At 39.7% G+C, this 23,092-nt stretch overlaps 1 long non-coding RNA gene across 1 annotated transcript; it reads left to right on the forward strand.

The window, feature by feature from the left end:
* The first annotated feature begins 1,303 nt into the window (after positions 1 to 1,303).
* LOC140713613 (uncharacterized) lies at positions 1,304 to 16,954 on the forward strand. The gene is made up of 3 exons (XR_012095677.1): positions 1,304 to 1,776; positions 2,346 to 2,471; positions 12,929 to 16,954. It is a non-coding gene; the product is annotated as an uncharacterized lncRNA (long non-coding RNA).
* Positions 16,955 to 23,092: the final 6,138 nt, after the last annotated feature.

Consider the following 23,092-nt stretch of genomic DNA (forward strand, 5'->3'; position numbering starts at 1 on the left):
CTTTTAGTGTGATAAGTTTGTGTCAATAGCAAGGCTGCACTTCATTGGTGCTGAACGAGCTGATTTTTCAGGCCATTGATATTATTCTTACTAATACTGTAATACAATTTTAATTTGCTTTTTAAAAAATATTTTAAACAGAAGAGTAATACATTTTTGAGTGTAATTTCAAACTGAAAAAACAGAACAGGTTTAAATTTCTGGTACTCCAAGTGCACAGAGAAAATAATATTTGCCTAACCAGTTTTGCTTCTATTAATATTGTTGGAGTTATTTCAAGTGCACCTATTTCTGCTAAAGGAAATGTAATTACTTACAAAGGAAATCTTTTTTGATACTAATCCTGAAGTTGGCAGCTCTTGCAAAGGCTGTAGGTGCAGAGAGAAAAAAAATAGCCAATGAGGCTAGGTGAGAGGAAAAGCAGAAATTGGAGTTGAAAGACGTGTTATAGTGCAGGGGCACAGCTGATCTCTGGTGAATTGGGAGCCCCACTGATGGATGACATGACCCCATATCTATAGAAACACAAATGGAGTAAGCATGGCACCACCTCTGGTCACCCAATGGCACAAAATCACAGAAAAGGGTTACAGCAGAGAAAGAGGCTATTCAGCCCAAGAAACCTGTACTGGCTCTAGGTAGGAGCAATCCAGCTAGTTCAACTCCTGTCCTTTCCACAAGTCTCTGAACTTCCTTCCTGTTGGCTACTTATCCTGCTCACTCTTAAGGACTACACCCATCTAGCCACTCTCAGACTCAACATGTTCACTCAGTACAAATGTATTAGACTTTCTAATACCAGCTGAAATCCATGCATAGAGTTGATAGGTTGTGTATCACTGCACTCATACTGCCAAGTAAGTAGCAGTCAGACTCAGAAAATGGGGACAACCCAGGCTAGAAACCCAACTCCTGTGGCGACCCACTTTCTGCGCAGGCGAACTGGCTCACAAATAGCCAGCGCGCAGGGAGAGACTTTGGTAATGCACCTCTGACGTCATTTCTGCCCGGGGAGGGCGGGCGCCACGGATTAAATGCCAGCGCCGCGAAGTTTGAATAAACTAGTCTCGAAACGACTTACCGACTGCGTGTCGTCTCTAGCTCTGTATGTAGTACATCGCTACACTCCCATACAAAGTCAAAGTCGAGTTTATTGTCGTATGCACAGGTAACATGTATGCACAGGTTCAATGAAAAACTTACTTGCAGTAGCATTGCAGACAAATAAATTCACAATATGCACAAGTAAAACATAAATTAACAACATTATACAAAATTTTGCAGGAAATAACTCAATTTGAACAAAAAGAAGGAAAACAAAATGTGTTGTGCAAAGTGGTTTTGGTATTGCTATACCAAGGTAGTAGTTAGGTTCAAAACAGGAATGGTTTAAGGAAAAAAGCTGCTTCTTGAACCTGGTGGTGAATATTCTGTATTTTTAAGTGAATGTTGATGTCACTTTAATGTCATGTGGTTCTTTGGCAGCAGTTTCATTATGTTGGTGGGGACAGTGAGGTGGTGTTTTTAAAGCAAAACATTTTTGCCAACTAACAAGCAAGAAAGTTTCAGTGATTGTAATGGTATATTTTATTCATCCTTCTTCTCTGTAGCCATTGAGGTCCTTTATCATCAAGTCCAAAGAATTAGGCTCAGAATTCGTGGTTGGCCGCAAACTGTTTGAGTTCTACCTACGACATTCTTAGTCTGGACCGCCGAAGATCATGGAAGTGCACTGTATCTCGGGTGACATTCTGATACCGACAGTAACCTCCAGCAGTAAGTCCCATCATAGAGAGGATTGGGGAAGTGGCCAAAGTGAGTCCCATTCAGATAAGACTGTCTGTTGCTGGGAGAGTCCAGTACCAGAGGGCATGGTTTGAGAATAAGGGGTAGGTCATTTAGGACAGATTTAAGGAAAAACTTCTTCTCCCAGAGAGTTGTGGGGGTCTGGAATGCACTGTCTCGGAAGGTAGTGGAGGCCAATTCTCTGGATGCTTTCAAGAAGGAGCTAGATAGGTATCTTATGGATAGGGGAATCAAGGGATATGGGGACAAGGCAGGAACCGGGTATTGATAGTAGTTGATCAGCCATGATCTCAAAATGGCGGTGCAGGCTCAAAGGGCTGAATGGTCTACTTCTGCACCTATTGTCTATTGTCTATTGACTAAGCCTAAGTTAGAAACGACTGAGCAGGTTCCAAAGCCATCAACAAATGTGGAATATAATTAAAAATTTAAAAATAAATGATCATAACACAAGTCTGCTTAAAAGCTATCTTAAATATAAAGTCTGAGAGGAGTCCAACATTGAAGCATGAATGAACTTCCATATCTCTTGTGTCCAGGACTTCTGCATTTATGGCCTTACACACTGGAGACCTGAACTTTTAGCCACACGTGAGGATTTTTGCGGACAAATCTGCAGTTCTCCATAAAATCCGGGTCAGATGTAGCAAAGCTGCTTACCAGAAGTGAGTATAAGGGATCTGGTTTGATTATGGTGGGAACTTTCAGGAAGCAAATGCACAGATTCCAGTTGGCTACTATTTCTAAAGTAGAAATTGACAACAGCAAACCTGATGCACTAACAGCATCCAAGCAACCACAAGCAGGCAGCTGTGGTATGCTGCTAAGCAACGAATGAGGCTCCTCTCCACTCTTAGGCCATTCCACCAGATGATGTAACACAGTGTGGACACACATGGAGGTGTGTCTCCCCATGTCCTGCTAGGTGGTCGATATCCACAGTGTTTCGTGACATGATGAAGTCCTTATTATATGTGACATCTGCAGCTTAGATGTGTCCTCAACTCTACTGCACAGCTAGAGAAACCAGAATGTTTTCTTCAGAACAAGTCCAGGGATGATTTAAAAAACATCAAAACAATATCAAATACCATTTTAGTTTATCATCTTAAAGATGGAAAATCATTATAGTTATATTTTACATTTAACATTCATTTCTTGGAACTTAATCTAGGAAATTTAAATAAAATATAAATTCCTTTATTCTCTCTGTTTTTCTGTTATTGTTACATTAGCATTTCTTTCTCTCTACCTCAGATTGCATTATGATAATTGCACCATTCTACTGTACTTACAGTTGTATATACAGATTTCCCCCGCTACCTGAAAGTAGAATGTTCCCAAGAAACCTTTCGTAAGCCGAAATGGCGTAAAGCGAAGGAGCAATTACCATTAATTTATACGGGAAAAAATTTTGAGCGTTCGCAGACCCAAAAAAATAACCTACCAAATCATACCAAATAGCACATAAAACCTAAAATAACACTAACATATAGTAAAAGCAGGAATGATACGATAAATATACAGCCTATATAAAGTAGTAATAATGTATGTTCGGTGTAGTTTCACTTACAGAATCGTGAAGATTCGGCCAAAAACTGATTAGGCTTCACAGTCATGGTAGTCTTTCTTGGGGTAAACGCAAGTTTAAAGCAGGTGCCTTTTTTAGTAAAAGTGAAAATCCTCTTCAGATCTCTTTCAGTTAGCAAAAACAGGTACTAAAAAGCGAAGTGACATAAGGCGAACTTTCGTAAAGCGGGGGACACCTGTGCTGTTTGCTGTGAGCTTCTCACAAGCAAGGAATTTCAGGGCACCCTGGTATGTATGTCAACAAACTAATTTGATCTGATCTGACAAACTGGGTGCTTGAAAAAAGTTCCTTATAAATACGAGAAAGTCTGCAGATGCTGGAAATACAGAGCAACACACACAAAACGCTGGAGGAACTCAGCAGGTCAGGCTGAAGCTGTGGAAATGAATAAAGTCGATATTTTCGGGCTGGGACCCTTCTTCAGGACTGAGAAGGAAGGGGGAAGATGTCAGAATGAAAAGGCGGGGGGAGGAGTAGGAGGCTAGCCGGAAGGTGAAAGGTGAAGCCAGGTGGGTGGGAAAGGTCAACAGTTGGAGAAGAAAGAGTCTGATAGGACAGGAGAGTAGACAATAGTAGAAAGGGAAGGTGAAGGGACCCACGGGCAGGTAATAGGGGAGAAGAGGTAAAAGGTCAGAGTGGGGAGTAGGGGAAGGTGGGGGTGGGGGATTTGTTTACCAGAAGGAGAAATCGATAATCATGCCATCAGGTTGGAGGCTACTCATACAGAATGTATGGTGTTACTCCTCCACCCTGAGGGTGGCTTTATCTAGACACAAGAGGAGGCCATGGACCGTTCATTGTCCTTTTAGGAGTTTGTTCTCAACATGCTTACTTTCAACACATTTCATGGGAAATTGGATATGGTCAGTTTGAATACGCAGAATGGAAAGATAAACAAGTAGTCACTTAAACTATTAACCATATATTATTGGGTCTTTAAAATTTGGTCATTAAAATTATTTTCTTTTTTCTCCTTCAGTTTTATTGAAGGTTTAATGTCTTTGTGCCACAGACAGATCACAATCAAGAACATAGAGCCTGTTCAATTAATTCCATCTATTGGTGGTTTGTGACGTTCAAGAGAGAATAGGTTACACAGAAGTAAATAGGGAAATCAAGCAGATGGCACTGCCATGAGAGCTTGTCTCATCTCAATGGGCCAAATAGCCTCATATGTTGTAAGGAAATAGAAATGAGATCTCTCAATGTTGGTGCAATTCTGATAATCCTCAAAAGTTCAAAGTAAATTTTACTATCAAAGTACAATTATGTCACTATATACAACCTTGAGACTTATTTTCTTGTGGGCATATTCAGTGAAATGAATTCTTTTGAAGTCTTCATATTCTTCCTGAAGGGTGGCATCACAATCAAAACAATCTACTTCATTTGAGAAAACATGAAATACTCAGGATACTCGGACAAGTTAATGTGGGGATCTTTTCCCGCTGGAATAGCTTTTCTGCTTGCAGAGGTAAAGCCAGTTTTTTCTGCTTCATGCCTTTGGACCCAGAATCGCTGTAATTGCAGAGTGTGGTACCTGTGCAATGGAGCATAAACAAAGCCAGAACACAGCAATGCTGAAGCAAGGTCCCTGTACCACAAATACACGCAAATCTCTGCAATGACTGGTTTCAAGGACACAGTGACATTTTGTAAAAAAACTTTGATTTATAGTTATTGAAAAGAAGTGCTGCTTTTAAAACTTTCTACTGACTCTGAACAATTTACTTATTGTGAAAAAATATTTTCAAGTGACAATCTGTGGGCATAAAAACAGAAAATTCCAGTTCTGACAGCTCTTGTACAGAGGGTAACAAATGAAAATTCCAGGTTACTGACTTTTCGAAATTTCATTGCCGGCACTCATGTGTGTTTTCATGGTTAATAGTAGAGATAGAAAAAGCTAGGAATCAGTAGAAGTATACAAAGTAATTTATTATTGAAGTACATGTATGCCACAATATGTAAACCTGAGATTCATTTTCCTGTGGACATACTCAGCAAATCTATAGAACAGTAACTACAACAGGATCAATGAAAAATCAACCAGAGTGTAGAAGACAACAAACTGTGCAAATGCAAAAAAAAAAGCAATAAATAATGAGAACCTGACAGAAAGAATCCTTAAAGTGAGACCATTGGTTGTAGAAACATTTAATTGATGAGGCAAGTGAGTATAGTTATCTCCTTTTTTCAAGAGCCTGATGGTTGAGGGGTAGTAACTGTTCTTGAATCTAGTGGTGTGAGTCCTGAGGCTCTTGTACCCTCTACCTGATGGCAGCAGCAAGAACAGAGCATGGCCTGGGTGGTGGGGATCTCTGATGATAGATGCTGCTTTCCTCTGATAGTGTTTCATCTAGATGTGCTCAATGGCTGGGAGAGCTTCACCCATGAGGTACTAGGCTGAATCCACTACCTTTTGTAGGATTTCCATTCAAAGGCATTGGTATTTCCATACCAGGCCATGATGCATCCAGTCAATATTTGCTCCACTACACGTCTATAGAAGTTTATCAAAGTTTTAGATGTCATACCGAATCTCCACAGGTTCCTAAGGAAGTAGAGGAGCTGCTCTGCTTTCTTTGCAATTGCACTTGCGTGCTTGGTCCAGGACAGGTCCTCTGAAGTAGTAACATTCAAGAATTTAAAGTTGCTAACACTCTCCACCTCTGATCCGCTGATGAGGACTGGCTCATAGACCTCTGGTTTCCTTCTCTTGAAGTCTATAATCAGCTTCTTGGTCTTGCTGACATTGAGTTAGAGGAATAGGTACACAGGAGGAGACCATTCTATTGAGTCTATACTGGATCCTAATAAAACTACCCCATCATTTAAATTCTCCCTTCTTTCCCCAAGACCCTGCAAATTCATGCCCATCCAATCTCCCTATAGAGGCACTGATCAGTTAGTTCCTTCATTCTTTGCAGCAGTATATTCCAGATCATAACTGCCCAGATAACTTCCATATCATAATCATATCATAACTTCCAGATCATAATCCCCATCTATTGTCTACCACAACTTCTAAACCTGTGGGCATGGTGCTTGAACCATTGTTGAGCTAATACACAAGGCAGCCCATACTCTGTACAGGTGGTGATTAGAGGTACAAGGGAAGAAGCAGTGAAACCTTGCTTTATCTCTTCATGCACAAGAAAGGGAAGGCTCTCACATTAACTTGTCAGAGTTTCTTGAGTACTTAATCACTACTGACAAAATTATTAATTCCCATATATGTAAGACGGAATTCTAAGGTTAAAGCCACTATGATGGAATTTGTACTTCGTTATTTTTTAGATTATTATTCAAGGTATTTTCAACACCAGGTGGTGGTGCAATGGTTATAGCTACCACGACTAATCCAGAGATACGAGTTCAACTCCCACTGAGGCAGTTGTGGGATTTTAAACAATTGATAATCTGGAATTTAAAACAATAAACTAGTCAGCAATATTGATTACTGCAAAATTGGCCTGCTCTAAAAATCCATCTTCCTTACTTATTTTCAAGGAAGAAAATTTGCCGTTTTTTCTCAGCTCAAACTTTATGTAATTTCCAACCACCAATGTGATGGATCTTTAATGACCAAGCAGGTCACTTAGTTTGCAAGAAATCAGAGCAAAGCAATAAATGCCAGTCTTGCTAGTCACACCCAGATATTAAAAAAATGCATAAACAGAAAAAAACAGAATCTAAAGGGATTCTGTGTCTGACATAGAAAAGTAGGTAAGAGGAAAATCTCACTGGAGCGGGAAAAGAAATCAAAAATTACAAGCATCACTCCTCTCCTCAGGAAGGGAGAGAGGCAGAAGAAAGGAAACTATAGCTCAGTCAGCCTGACCTCAGTGGATAGGAAGATGTTGGAGTCAATTATTAAGGATGAGGACTCAGAGTACCTGGAGTCACGTGAAAAAATAGGCCGTTGTCTGTGTGGTTTCCTCAAGGGAGGATCTTGCCTGACCAATCTGTTGGAATTCTTGACAAAATAACAAGTAGGATCGACAAAGAAGAATCGTTTGATGTTGTGTACTTGAATTTTCAGAAAGCCTTTGACAAGGTGCCACACATGAAGCTGCTTAACAAGCTACAAACCCATGGTGTTACAGGAAAGATTCTAGGATGGATAAAGCAGTGACTGACTCTCAGGAGGCAAAGAGTGGGAATAAAGGGAGCCTTTTCTGGCTGGCTGACGGTGACTAGTGGTGTTCCACATGGGTCTGTTTGGGACCAATTGTTTTTACGTTATATGTCAATGATCTGGATAATGGATTTGATGGCTTTGCTGCAAAGTTTGCAGATGATATGAAGATAGGTTGAGGGGCAGGTAGTTTTGAGGAAGTAGAAAGGCTGCAGAGGGTTTAGATTAGGAGAATGGGCAAAGAAATGGCAGATGGAATACAGTGTTGGGAAATGTATGGCCATGCACTTTGGTAAAAGAAATGAAAGGCTTGGCTATTTTCTAAATGGGGAGAAAATACAAAATCTGAGGTGCAAAGGAACTTGGGAGTCCTTGTGCAGTATTCCCTAAAGGTTAATTTGCAGGTTGAGTCTGTGGTGAGGAAGGAAAATGCAATGTTAGCATTCATTTCAAAAGGACTAGAATATAAAAACAAGGATGTAATGTTGAAACTTTATAAAGCACTGGTGAGGCCCCACCTGGAGTATTGTGAGTCCCCTTATTTTAGAAAGGTTATGCTGAAACTGGAGAGGGTTCAAAGGAGGTTCACAAAAATGATTCCAGGATTGAATGGCTTGTCATATGAAGGGCATCTGATGGCTCCGGGCCTGCATTCACTAGAGTTCAGGAGAATGAGGGCTGACTTCCTTGAAACCTATCGAATGGTGAAAGGCCTTGACAGAGTGGATGTGGAGAGGATGTTTTCTAGGGTTGGAGAGTCTAAGACCAGAGGACACAGTCTCAGAATAGTGGGGCGTCCTTTTAGAACGGAGATGAAGAGCAATTTCTTTAGCCAGAGAGTGCAGAATCTGTGGAATTCTTTGCCACAGGCAGCTATGGAGGCATATGTATATTTATATATATATAAATTATATATATATATATATATATATATATATATATATATATTATTTATATATATGTATGTATATATATATATGTTTATTTATACATATTTATATGTAAAGAGTCCTCTTTATGTATATTTAAGGCAGAGGTTGATAGATTCTTGATTGGTCAGGGCATGGAGGGATGCAGGAGATTGGGGCTGAGAGGAAAATTGGATCAGCCATGATGAAATGGCGGAGCAGATGTGGTGGGCCAAATGACATAATTCTGCTCCTATGTCTTATAGTCTTATGGTATAATAAAATATTTTCAAGTGGGTTGTGGTAAAATTTTATTATAAATGTACTATTAAACCAAACAGGAGTTCAGACTTTTCAAAACCTTTTGCACTCATCCAAATCTTCACCTGATAGCTGAAGTCAATACGAATATTCTTCATTGTACATTGAAACAAACTGAATCATATCTTTAGAGACATGCTAGTTTCAGAAAAAAGCAAGGAAAAGTCTTCAAATCAGGGGCATGTTTATTGCCAGGAGATCAACAATAAATCGTCAGGGTAATGCCACAATCATCTCATGAACAACATGTCGAATTTTAGTTTGATCTTTTAACAGCCATTTAGTCTGGTTAAAAATCCAATAGTCCGGCACCATTCAAAGAGATACTTATCTTGTTACGTTCTAGTTGCAATAGGAAGGCAGTACCCAGAGAGACTGGATTGGATAGGTGTTCAACAGAGGAAGAACAGAGGCTTGTGCCAGGAAAACTTCCATCTTTCCTCCAGGGTTACTCCCAGTCAGTCCCAACTTGGAAAGATAGCAATCATTATAGAACTGGCACTAGGAATTGTAAAAAATGGGTCAGCTGTTTTCCTCTGTTGTTCAGGATTGTTGTCCTTAAGACCATGCGATATAGGGGTAGAATTAGGCCATTTGGCCCATCGAGTCTGCTCCACCATTTCATCATGGCTGATCCATTTTCCCTCTCAGCTCCATTCTCCTGCCTTCCCTAACTGTCCTGATTAATCAAGGATCTATCAGCCTCTGCCTTAAATATACCCAATGACTTGGCCTCCACAGCTGCCTGTGACAATGAATTCCACAGATTCACTACCCTCTGGAAAAAGATTAATAATATTTTATCTCTGTGAAGGGGTGGGGGGAGATTTTTCTGTCCCTGGATAGATGGGATCAGCTGAGCTTAGGAACAGGATAAGTTGAGCAGAAACAATTACACAGTTTTCAGGCAAAATCCCACCCTGATACTGTTCCCATTTTTTGTTAATCAGAATGAATTTTCATCTTCAGCCCTGCTGGCACAAACCTCAGTTGTACAGAAAATATTAGGACTTCTGGGTCAAAGCAGCATTCATTTAAATAGCAATGAAATCGGAGTGAGGAAGGTGCAGAGGTTTCTAGTGGTCAGTCCATATGGTTGAAGGCTCCCAGTTATGATGAATTTTTATTTAATGCATGACTGTGTGGACTGATGAAATACTGATAATGTGCTGATTGATGTGCTGTAAATAATTGGAGAGGAGATCAGAAAATGACGGTAATTTGTAAAAGGATCAGAATTCAGTGATGCACGCTGTAAATTTTAAGACTTCTGAGTGAAAGAGGCAACATTGAAGTTGTTAAAATGTATGACTGCTTTATTGATCATAATAAAACACTTGCAGAATTGGTATTGGGCGTTCACACAATATATATCTAATTCTGAGTCAGACATTGCAATATTGATTTGATAGTGTTGAAGTATTTGACAATCCTGAAAGATACAATTATGGAAAGATAACATTATAGAAATAAGCAACACACACAAGATGCTGGAGGAACTCAGCAGGTCAGGCAGCTGACATTTTGAGCCAATACCCTTCATCAGGACTGAAGAAAAAAGATGAGTTAAAGGGTGGGGAGAGGGGAGGGGGAAACACAAGGTGATAGGTGAAAACAGGAGGGGAAGGAATGAAGTAAAGAACTGGGAAGTTGATTGGTGAAAGAGATACAGGGCTGCAGAAGGGGGAGTTCTGAAGGGGGGAAGCCTTCAGACTCCCTCTTCTCCAGCCCTGTATCTCTTTCACCAATCAACTTCCCAGCTCTTTTCTTCATTCCTTCCCTCCCCCACCCCCTGGTTTTACCTACCACCTTGTGTTTCTCCCTCCCCTCCCCTCTCCCCACCCTTTAACTCTACCCCTCATCTTTTTTTCTCCAGTCCTAATGAAGAGTCTCAGCTCAAAACATCGACTGTACCCTTTTTCATGTTTGCTGCCTGACCTGCTGAGTCCCACCGACATTTTGTGTGTGTTGCTTGGATTTTCAGCATCTGCAGGTTTTCTCTTGTTTGTGATTATAGAAATAAGGCGATATTTAAAGTTGGGCAAAGTGAATCAAAAGCTCTCTGTGATGGGGAGCTACATGAGCAATGAGGTAATTTATTCTGGGTTTCTGTTCCATTGTTCTCCTTCTCTGTGGGTGGACTGGCAACAGAAGTTAGCATGTTGACTGAAGAAACTAGAACACCAAGAAGTAACAAAATGATATTGAAAACTGTTATTTTCTTTTGTATTAGATGGATTTCTCTGCCCGAAGATGACAAATGAATATCTCATTCACCTGAACCATAAATGTATATGTCCCTTGTCCTAAAATATGTCTCTTCGCCTAGATTTTCCAGTTTAAGGAAGCTATCTATTCTGTCAATCTTGCTCAGAAGCTGGTATAACTTGTATCACATCCTATACTTACTTATTTCAGGTGAATTTTGCCCAGTCTCCTCATCTTTGAGGAAGTAATTTGGTAGGTCTGTACTGCACCAGACTCAATACATGTACAGGCTGTACCTGCAAACTTCACAACATCTACAAGGATGTTGCCTGGATTGAAGGGCGTACCTTATGAGAATAGGCTGAGTGAACTTGGCCTTTTCTCCTTGGAGTGACAGAGGATGAGAGGAGAGGTTACCTGATAGAGACGTATAAGATGATGAGGGGCATTGATTATGTGGCTAGCGAGAGGCTTTATCCCAGGGCTGAAATCGCTAACATGAGGGGGCATAGTTTTAAGGTGCTTGGAAATAGGTACCAAGGGGATGTCAGGGGTAAGTCTTTCACACAGGGTGGTGCATGCGTGGAATCTACCGCTGGCGACGGTGGTGGAGGCAGATACAATAGGGTATTTTAAGAGACTCTTAGATAGATACATAGAAAAATAGAGGGCTATGCCCTAGGGAAATTCTAGGCAGTGTCTAGAGTAGGTTACATGGTCGGCACAACAGTGTGGGCCGAAGGGTCTGTAATATGCTGTAGATTTCTATGTTCTATGTTCTATCTCATCCATCAGCACCTGAATATTAAACTTACTAAATGTTCAGGGTGCTTTTCCGCCCCCCAACAACCAAACACACACCAATTATACCACCACTCAGCCATCTTTCCAAAGCCATACAAAACACTGTTTTTGAAAGTGAGAGATTTATCGGTTACTATGTAATCAACACAAAGAGTACCACTTTCCAGCTGTTCCGATCTTCATTGTTCTTAGGATCACGAAGGCAACAACTGGAAAAACCAAACACTCCCCACGGAGATATTCTAATCATCCATGCTGGATGAGACTAGCTCTGTGCACAAGATAAATATAGAAATGATTGCTGTGAGGAAACTTGGAAGGTGGAAGTTCTGTTCATGTGTACTGCACGCAGGTAGCTGTCTGCATCAACACCAACAGAATCCCACACACCATCTGTATCTCACTAAGTCCCAATCAACATCTGTATCCAGAATCACTAAATGCTTCCTTCCTTCTGTATCCATTCCTGCACTAAATCCCCCTCAACATCTACATCCAATTCACATTAAATCTAATTTAGTATTAGATCTCCCATTGCTATCCACTCTACAAGAGGCGACATCTCAGGAAGGTGACATTCATCATTAAGGTACACCCACCATGCCCCTTTCTTATTGCTGCCTTCGAGCAGGAGCCTGAAAAGCTGCACAAGTTTTTGTGCAGTACACTCAAAAACTTCTGTAGTTGTACCATGGAGAGCATTCTGACAGGCTGCATCACTGCCTGGTATGGAGGGGCTACTGCACAGGACCGAAAGAAGCTGCAGAGGGTTGTAAATCTAGTCAGCTCCATCTTGGGCACTAGCCTACGAAGTACCCAGGACATCTTTAGGGAGTAGTGTCTCAGAAAGGCAGCATCCATTATTAAGGATGTCCAGCACCTAAGGCATGCCCTTTTCTCACTGTTAACATCAGGTAGGAGTACAGAAGCCTGAAGGCACACACTCAGCGATTCAGGAACATCTTCTTCCCCTCTGCCATCTGATTCCTAAATGGACATTGAAGCTTTGGACACTACCTCACTTTTTAAAAAAAAATAGATAGTATTTCTGTTTCTGCACATTTTAAAAAAATCTATTCATATGTAATTGATTTACTTGTTTATTTATAATGTTTTATTTATTATTATTATTATTTTTCTCTCTGCTAGATTATGCATTGCATCAAACTGCTGCTGCTAAGTTAACAGATTTCACGTCACATGCTGGTGATAATAAACCTGATTCTGACCTCAAGGTTTAACAAAAGCACCTTCCCACTGCCATCAGGTTCTTGAACTGACCTAAGAAACTTCGGACTCTATTTCCTTCAACTTACACTAACATTGTTATGTTTATGTTGCCATTCGTGTTATACATAGTTTATGTTAATTTAAACTTATGTCATTCATACTTATTATCTTTGTAAAGTACTGTGCTGCTGCTGCTGCAAAAGGTGAATTTTCATGGCATTTACACCCTGGGGATGTATGGCCATGGCAATAAACTTGACCTTTAACTTTCAGTAAACCCCCTTCAACATCTATATTCAGCCCCACCAATTCCCACTCACTATCTTAATTTGTGCCCACACTAAATACCACTCCAGTAAACACTCAGGCACCACATCACAGTCCCGATCTGAATTGGGAGCTGCTACCAGTCCCACTCACTATCAGCTTTGAACTTCACCCCGAATGATATTCAACATCTGTATTCTCACCCTTTCTAAATCTCTCTCATACTCTAGATATGTTCCATTATTAAATTCTACTTACCATTTGTACTCAATCTCTTAGTAAATGCAATTCAGCACTTATCCACATTTCATACTAATTTCCCTTCAAAAGCGGCATCATCCCCTCAGCAAAAGGAAAAGTCCCATTCTGGCTCAGTCACCATCTGAATTTGGACCTGTGATTAATCCCACTCATCTGTAGTAAACTCAAAACAAAATTACATTCCACAAAAGTTTTCAACCCTGATACCTATCCCACTGACTGTCTGGAATCAGGGGGATTCTTTTTTTTTGTAATTTATTTTTTTATTGAAGTTCATCATCAAACAAACATTTCCGTAAGATGTATTTCAGACATTGTACATATATATCATATGATCATATATATCATAAATTTCCACAAAGTATTTATCTGAGGTATACACTTATAGAAAAGAGTGGAAAGAAAAAACAAGCAAAAGGAAAGAACTATGTACAAGTAGGGAGTGATCTTTTTTTTACAACAGATTCATTGATTTGTGAGAATAAAATCAGGCCTATGAGGCATTATGTAGTTAAACCATTTTTCCCAGTATGAATCAAATTGTTCCAGCTTATGATTAACAGATGCTGTTAACTTCTCCATTTTGTAAATGTCCATTGTAATTTCCATCCATGTATTTAAAGTTGGGCTCTCCTGTGATAACCATTTCCTAGTAAGAGTCTTTTTACCAGCCACCAACAGTATATTCATTAAATATTTATCTCTTTTCAACCATTCTTGAGGTATATATCCAAAATATATGGTCTTACTCTCTAAGGGTATTTCATATTTAAAGATGTCTTGTAGGGCATTGTGTATCCCCCTCCAATAGTTTTTGATAACAGGGCAGTCCCAAAAAATATGATAATGATTTGCATTTTGATTTCCACAATTTCTCCAGCAAACAGGGAGGTTCCTATCATAATGGGATTTCTGAGAGGGTGTAATAAAATATCTTATCAAGCTTTTCCATCCAAACTCCCTCCATTTCTGTGAACTGGTACACTTCCATTGATACCTCCACATTGTTGTCCATTCTTCCTCAGATATAATTATCCCTCCTTCCTTCTCCCATTTTGTTTTAATGTATGAAGTCGAATGTGTTTTAAGATTTGACAACCCCTTATACATGCTTGAAATGATTCTACTACCATTATCTGAATTATATGCTTTTCTAAAGAGCTCTATCAAGCATGTACTTGCCTTGGTTACATTTTAAAGCGTCTTATTAACATATTGTCGCATCTGTAAATATCGATAAAAATCTTGTTTTTCTAATAAGTGAACAGTGTTCCTTCTTTCATTATGTTGCAAAGAACTGTTATTCCTTTAGCTGCCCAGTCCTTAAATCTAGCATCCAATTTATTTGGTGTAAAATCCAAGTCATATGCACACCATTTAAGAATTGCAATATCTCCCTCTAGATTATATTCTTTTATAGTAGTTTTCCATATTTTAAGAGTCAATTTCACCCATGGGTTATCAATAGTATTTATGTACCTTTGCAGGTTGTTATCAGCCAAAGTTGCTTGTATGGGGATGGGAAGTACCCGCTCCTCAATGTTTTTCCATTGAGCGTCATATGATGGGTTGCACCAACATATCACAGCTCTCAACTGTGCTGCAAAATAATAATCTCTAAGAGAAGGTAGGCCCCATCCCGGAATCAGGGGGATCCTAAAGTCCGTTCCATATTTGTGTTAACCATTACAATAAGTTCCTGTCACTGTGTGTGTGTGTTCCCTTCACCAGCCCTAGGCACCATTTATATTTGGATCCTGATTAAATCTCTATGACCATCTTAATTCATTTCCTCATTTAAATCCTATTGAGCAAATGTAGATCTCCTCTCACTAGTCCCACCATCTTGATTCAGTCCCTCCTAAATCTCTTCTCAACGTCGGTGTTCACACCAACTAATTCCAATTCAACACCTGTATCCAGCCCCATAGTCAATCCCTCCCAGCAAACACGCTTAGCTCCACACTAAATCCCTCGCAGTGTCTGTATCCAGCCCTTCATAGATCTCACTCGCCATTTGTAATCAACTGCTTATCAAACCCCATTCTGAATCTGTATTGAAGAGCATTCTGAATTGTTATTCAGATAGATTAGAGGGCTCATCAAGGGAGGCTATTTGGGTGGAATTGAGGAATGGGAAAGGTGTAGTAACACTTATAGGGGTGTATTATAGACCACCTAATGGGGAGTGAGAATTGGAGGAGCAAATTTGCAAGGAGATAGCAGATATTTGTAGTAAGCACAGGGCTGTGATTGTGGGAGATTTTAATTTTCCACACATAGACTGGGAGGCCCATACTGTAAAAGGGATGGATGGTTTGGAGTTTGTAAAATGTGTTCAGGATAGTTTTTTGCAGCAATACATAGAGGAACCAACTAGAGAAGGGGCAGTGTTGGATCTTCTGTTAGGGAATGAAATAGGTCCGGTGATGGAGGTATGTGTTGGGGAGCACTTCGGGTCCAATGATCATAATGCCATTAGTTTCAATATAATTATGGAGAAGGATAGGATTGGACCCAGGGTTGAGAGTTTTGATTGGAGAAAGGCTAACTTTGAGGAGCTGCAAAAGGATTTAGAAGGAGTGGATTGGGACAATTCGTTTTATGGGAAGGATGTAATAGAGAAATGGCGGTCATTTAAAGATGAAATTTTGAGGGTACAGAATCTTTATGTTCCTGTTAGGTTGAAAGGAAAGGTTAAAAGTTTGAGAGAGCCATGGTTTTCAAGGGATATTGGAAACTTGGTTAGGAAAAAGAGAGATATCTACAATAAATATAAGCAGCATGGAGTAAATGAGGTGCTCAAGGAATATAAAGAATGTAAGAAGAACCTTAAGAAAGAAATTAGAAAAGCTAAGAGATACAAGATTGCTTTGGCAACTAAGGTGAAAATAAATCCAAAGGGTTTCTACAGTTATATTAATAGCAAAAGGATAGTGAGGGATAAAATTGGTCCCTTAGAGAATCAGAGTGGACAGCTATGTGTGGAGTCAGGAGAGATGGGGGAGATTTTGAACAATTTCTTTTCTTTGGTATTCACTAAGGAGAAGGGTATTGAATTGTGTAAGTTAAGGGAAATGAGTAGGGAAGTACGGAAACTATGACGATTAAAGAGGAGGAAGTACTGGTGCTTTTAAGGAATATAAAAGTGGATAAATCTCCAGGTCCTGACAGGATATTCCCTAGGACCCTGAGAGAGGTTAATGTAGAAATAGCAGGGGCTCTGACAGGAATATTTCAAACGTCATTTGAAACGGGGATGGTGCCGGAGGATTGGCATATTGCTCATGTGGTACCATTGTTTAAAAAGGGTTCTAAGAGTAAACCTAGCAATTATAGGCCTGTCAGTTTGATGTCAGTGGTGGGTAAATTAATGGAAAGTATTCTTAGAGATGGTATATATAATTATCCGGATAGACAGGGTCTGATTAGGAACAGTCAACATGGATTTGTGCGTGGAAGGTCATGTTTGACAAATCTTACTGAATTTTTTGAAGAGGTTACGAGGAAAGTTGATGAGGGTAAAGCAGTGGATGTTGTCTATATGGACTTAAGTAAGGCCTTTGACTAGATTCCGCACGGAAGGTTAATTAGGAAAGTTCAATCGTTAGGTATTAATATTGAAGTAGTAAAATGGATTCAACAGTGGCTGGATGGGAGATGCCAGAGAGTAGTGGTGGATAACTGTTTGTCAAGTTGGAGGCCGGTGACTAGTGGTGTGCCTCAGGGATCTGTACTGGGTCCAATGTTGTTTGTCATATACATTAATGATCTGGATGATGGGGTGGTAAATTGGATTAGTAAGAATGCAGATGATACTAAGGTAGGTGGCATTGTGGATAATGAAGTAGGTTTTCAAAGTTTGCAGAGAGATTTAGGCCAGTTAGAGAGTGGGCTGAGTGATGGCAGATGGAGTTTAATGCTGATAAGTGTGAGATGCTACATTTTGGTAGGAATAATCCAAATAGGACATCGCAAGTGGTAAGTGGTAGGGCATTGAAGAATGCAGTGGAACAGAGTGATCTAGGAATAATGGTGCATAGTTCCCTGAAGGTGGAATCTTATGTGGATAGGGTGGTGAAGAAAGCTTTTGGTATGTTATAAATATAAATCAGAGCATTGAGTATAGGAGTTGTGATGTAATGTTTAAATTGTACAAGGCATTGGTAAGGCCGAATTTGGAGTATTGTGTACAATTCTGGTCACTGAATTATAGGAAAGATGTCAACAAAATGTAGAGAGTACAGAGAAGATTTACTAGAGTGTTACCTGGGTTTCAGCACCTAAGTTACAGGGAAAGGCTGAACAAGTTAGGTCTTTATTCTTTGGAGCGTAGAAGGTTGAGGGGGGACTTGATAGAGGTATTTAAAATTATGAGGGGGATAGATAGAGTTGACGTGGATAAGCTTTTTCCAATGAGAGTAGGGGAGATTCAAACAAGAGGACATAAGTTGAGAGTTAGGGGGCAAAAGTTTAAGGGTAACACGAGGTGGAATTTCTTTACTCAGAGAGTGGTAGCTGTGTGGAACGAGCTTCCAGTAGAAGTGGTAGAGGCAGGTTCGGTATTGTCATTTAAAGTAAAATTGGATCGGTATATGGACAGGAAAGGAATGGAGTGTTATGGGCTGAGTGCGGGTCAGTGGGACTAGGTGAGAGTAAGCGTTCGGCACAGACTAGAAGGGCCAAGATGGCCTGTTTCCATGCTGTAATTGTTATATGGTTATATATGGTTATTGCTGTCTGTGCTCTTAGGCTCTCAAAAGAAGAGTGACTCAAGCCAAGGCTGTTGCAATTTAATTATGGAGAACAAAACTTATAAATAACCTTCAAAAAATGGTCTCATTAAAACCTGTATAAGCTCAGCATAACATACCCGTATTGGAAACAAACCAATTCCATCAACACCCCTTCATCGAGAAGCTATGATTGGGTGAGGACTGTTGATAGACAATAGGAAAAGCTGTGGCAAGAGGCTATGGATGGACATATAACATGTTAGACATATCATGGAATTTCTGTAAATCAGAAGAGAAAAGGTAAAAGATTTATAACATGTTAACTATATAGGGTAATTAATGTAAATCAGAAAAGCAGGGAAAATGGAAAACTGATGGTAGTTTGAACTTAATCAACAATAATGACAGTGAAACCAATTGATTACAGACGGTGGGTGGGTATACACAATGAGTGAGATGAATGCTTTGTCCTTTAAGGAAATATTGACTGAAGCTCGGATGTACTCATTGGAGTCTGGAGGAATGAGTGATGATTGTACTGATCCTGCGGGAGACTGGCAGGGCAGGTGCTTAGACTACTGGAAGTAACCAGAGTTTGGTCCAGACCAGTATGAAAACTGCAAATTCTCCGTGTGACCTGGGTGTTGTAATTTCCTTCTACATCCCAAAGATGTAGGTTAATTGGACACTGTAGATTCTCCTGTGGGTGGCAGGAGAATTGGTGTGAAGTTGATGGTCCTGTGAGAGAGAATAGGCAACAGGGAAACAAATGGGGGCAGGGGTTTCGTGGGATTGCTCTGAAGACTGCTATCGACACTGAGACAAAGGATACAAAGGTTCTATGGCATTGTGAGTGAGGAACAGGATGATACATATACTTGTTGAAGAGTGGTTAGGCCTGGCAAGCCATTTTGTCTACTCGTCATTCTGCTTCATAAACTTTTAAGATTTTTATCTTTCTTTTTCAACTGTGTGCTACAAAAGTGCAAGTCAGTACTGCAAAAGGTGAACTGCTGAAAATACATACCAAACATACCTGATTAATAAATGATACATCTGATCTTAATATAGTCCCCTCTCTATATACACTTTAGAGCAGCCTTTCTCAACCTTTTTGCCCTGGAGGAACCTTTTAAATAATTTTCAGGTCTCAGGGAACCCCCCCCCCCCATGTAAAAGTTATTGTATCTACAGCTCATTATATATTTGCCTGATCAGTAAGTTGTAGATATAATAATCCAAAAATAATTGTCAATGCTCTTTTGAGTAGAAAATGTATTTTTAGCCAACCTTTCTTGAAAAAAAAACAGGTAGTTAAGCTTAGCTTACCCTTCTTGAAATGGATCTCTTTCTTTCCTTTTCATAAATTTTAAAAACTGATAAGGCAAAGGTAACAAATTTCTGTTAAATGGGAATTTCCCTAAAGGTAGGATTGGTAGACTTAAATAAAGTTTGTAAATTGATTTTAATTAATGCTATTTACAACATGAAAATTTATTTGCAATGGTGAAGCAGTGTTGTGATAATGTTAGGACGTTTTTCTTACAAGAGAACCAAAACCTCTCATGGGGCACCGTCGGTACAGATACCAACACAATTCCTCCAAGACAGACCTTTTGTTTCCAGATATGAAGACCAAACATTAAGTATATCCCAGTCTTTGCTTGTTTCAGGCAGCTCTTTGCAACAGAAAAAGTTTTCGTGAACTTCACCATCATTTACAGATCTTACAAATGCTATAACATGACATTTATTGGTGAAATCTGTTGACTCATCAACCTGGATAGAGAAACTGTTCTTTCTCAGTTTATCACACAAAACCTCTTCAGCATCATTTGACATATCATCAATACATTGACTTTCCATACTGTTTGAGAATGAAACCTTTCCAATTTCTCATACTGCATCTTGCCCCAGCATTTTACCCAGTATAATTTTTACATGCTGGCACCATCAGGTTCTCACCAACAGTGTGACTTTTGCTTTTATGGGTAGTAAGTGCTGCTACTAAATAACTTGCTTCTTGAGTCATTTTACTGACTGTGACTTTATTAACAAAAGTTTTACTTTGTTTTGAGATTCCAAGAGCCATTTAAAATATTCAGCACTTACATGTCATATGGCTGTGATTTGTAGTTAAGTGTTCTTTCAGTTTTGCTGGAGCCATTGCTGCATTGGTAAGTTGCTTGCCACAGTGGAATAGGACAACCTGGATCACCAGTTCATGTAAGACCCATTGATAAGTAGCTTTCATTGTAAAGATGGACTTTTTTTGTGTCCATTGTTGCATAATAAGAATGGAATAATAAATAACTAAGCAAGAAAACTGCAAAAATATGAAAACTTCACAATACAACTCAGTTCTAACCTACACAATTCACCTTTTGCAACATTTGCAACAACAGAAAAGTGGCAGGCCCATAGTGGAGTTCTGGTGTGTAGACGTTCCTTTTTTAGAATGAAAATTTCCCTCCAATTTTCTTCTGCAGCAGTAGAGTTTGTCCTCACCCACAAGTCAGTCAGTGAAGTGTAAGGGGAAGTTGGGGAGGTAATTTGGGAAGGGGAGGCTGACATCACTGTCCAAGTTGGGCCATTCAATGTTTGGAAAACGCATCCCACTGTGTAATACAGCACTCACCATCAGCCTACTGTCCTCCCCTCTGTGCAATTCAAAGCTCACCAGTTATCAACTTACAGTCTCAACTTGCTCTAAAGTATCAGTCACAAAGTTTTTTAAAAACTCATCTGTGTTGGCTAATTGTACCTGTACCTCAGCATACTTGTGAATACGATGTAAAACTGAGCTTTGCTTGACTATCATAGCTGTGCCAGCTCTGAAAGTTCACTCAACAATCCTGATCTTTTCCCAGAACAGTGCAAAATTGCCCTTTTACACTCCAATTCCAATTTTGATTTGAAAGTTATGATTGAATCTGATTTTACCACCTTTCATGCATGCATTCCAAACCACAGTGAATAATTGTGTGAAAGAATTCCCTCCACCCCTTCTGTCTAGCTCTGTGCCAATTCAGTTGTATATATATTTTTTCCTTATGAAGAATTCTGCCATTGGTTTGTAAGCAATGCCAGCATCAGTTTTTCTCCTGGCCTCAAGTAACATTAGCTCCAGCATTTCCTGTACAAAACAGGCATCCGGATGGTCTCTTCACAACTGCAGGAGACTTCAATCATGTTATTTATTGTGGTTTTTGCACATTTTTATTGTGCTATGCTTATTATGTTTTTTGAAATGCTGAATCGAATCCAGAGTAACAATAATTTTGTTCTCCTTTACACCTAAGTTCTGACAAATGGCAACAAAAAATCTTGAATCTTGAATATTTTTATATATCATAGAACTGATCAGGATTATAAAAGTACCATTGAGAAAGTATCATCCATTTTTACTACATATTCTCATTGGGTAATAACCCTCTCTTCAAGTCAGGTGGCCTTACTATGTTGTTTTGCAAGATCTTTTGCAAGTGTCAATAATTAAGGTTCTTCAAAGAACATTGAGTATAGTTTTGCCTTGTGAATCAGTATAACATTGTCTATATTTCCATTCAGATTAATGTTAAGCAGCACGAGCAACAGGTCAATCAGTGAAATTGGTCCTTGTGCTGCAGTAAATGGCTTAGGAGAGCCCGATTATGCCCAAGATTGTCTGTCAGCTATTTGTACAAAGCAGAGATTTCAATGCAGCTGCCTTGTAGAACAAGGCTCTGTGACACTCTGCTCTTAATTTCCCCTGCCCTTCTGATTGGCTGCTCCTTCAATCCTCCTTGCAGCTCCTGGTGACTGCTGCTGACGGTATATTCCTGACTAAGCTGTGTGTGACCTACTTTAAGCACCGTGAACTGTGGTTCAAAAATTTAATGCTGGAACAATGCCACAGAGCGCATTGTAAAAACATGCCCAGCTGGAAGGCTAGTGCAGGATAAAATGTCTGACTGGATTTAATCACTGGGACTTTGCCTTTTCTTGTTCCTGATGTCAATTGTGCAATTTATCTTTGTGCAGTGAAGTACAGTATATTGATTTGCTGTGCTGCTTTGCTAAGTCAGTTAAGTCTCTGCCCAATCAGGATCATTGCCAGCTTGTCCTTGTACTGGCAGAACAGCTGAAGTTGTAATAATGAGCGAATCTGTGGTTAAAAACTGAGAGGACAGCTGCAGCCTGGACTGGAACTACTATCACAGGTCAAAGTCAGTGCTAAACATTGATGGCAGAAATGATATTTATATAGTGATAATTGATCAGTTCGAGGAGAGAAAAAAAATCTCCTGATCTACAAAGTGCACTTTTTAATAATATGTCTTTCAGTCTGCAGTAGTTTTAATTATATTTTAAGAATTGTTATGAAAAAGAATATTGTTGACCTTTCAGTGCTTTTCACAACCTAAATTCTCTATAGCCTATGAAATGCAAAGGAAGTGGAAGCTAATGTATGCATATTGAGCTCTTGTAAACAATAATGAGATAAATAAATAGACGCTATGCTGTGCCGGTGGTGGCTGAGATGCAGTTACTTGTAGCAAACCCCTGCTCTTCATCCAAGGCCATCATGCAATGCTTCATGTGTCCTTAAGTGACCGGAGTGGGTTCTTAACCCATGATCTTCTGACACAGAGAGAAGCACACTGCCACTGGGTCACAACTAACTCCTGACACATTTCTGGTGAACACTTTCTGATGCACCATCACACAATGGCATCAGCTTCTGCTTTCTGATCAGTAAGTGGAAAATCCAAGCCTGTAATGGGGAGCCGTTGAGAAAAGTTCTCCCAGAGTTTCTGACAACATAAACCACAAGTAC

This window comes from Hemitrygon akajei, chromosome 20 (assembly GCF_048418815.1).
Source record: "Hemitrygon akajei chromosome 20, sHemAka1.3, whole genome shotgun sequence".
NCBI classification, from domain to species: domain Eukaryota; kingdom Metazoa; phylum Chordata; class Chondrichthyes; order Myliobatiformes; family Dasyatidae; genus Hemitrygon; species Hemitrygon akajei.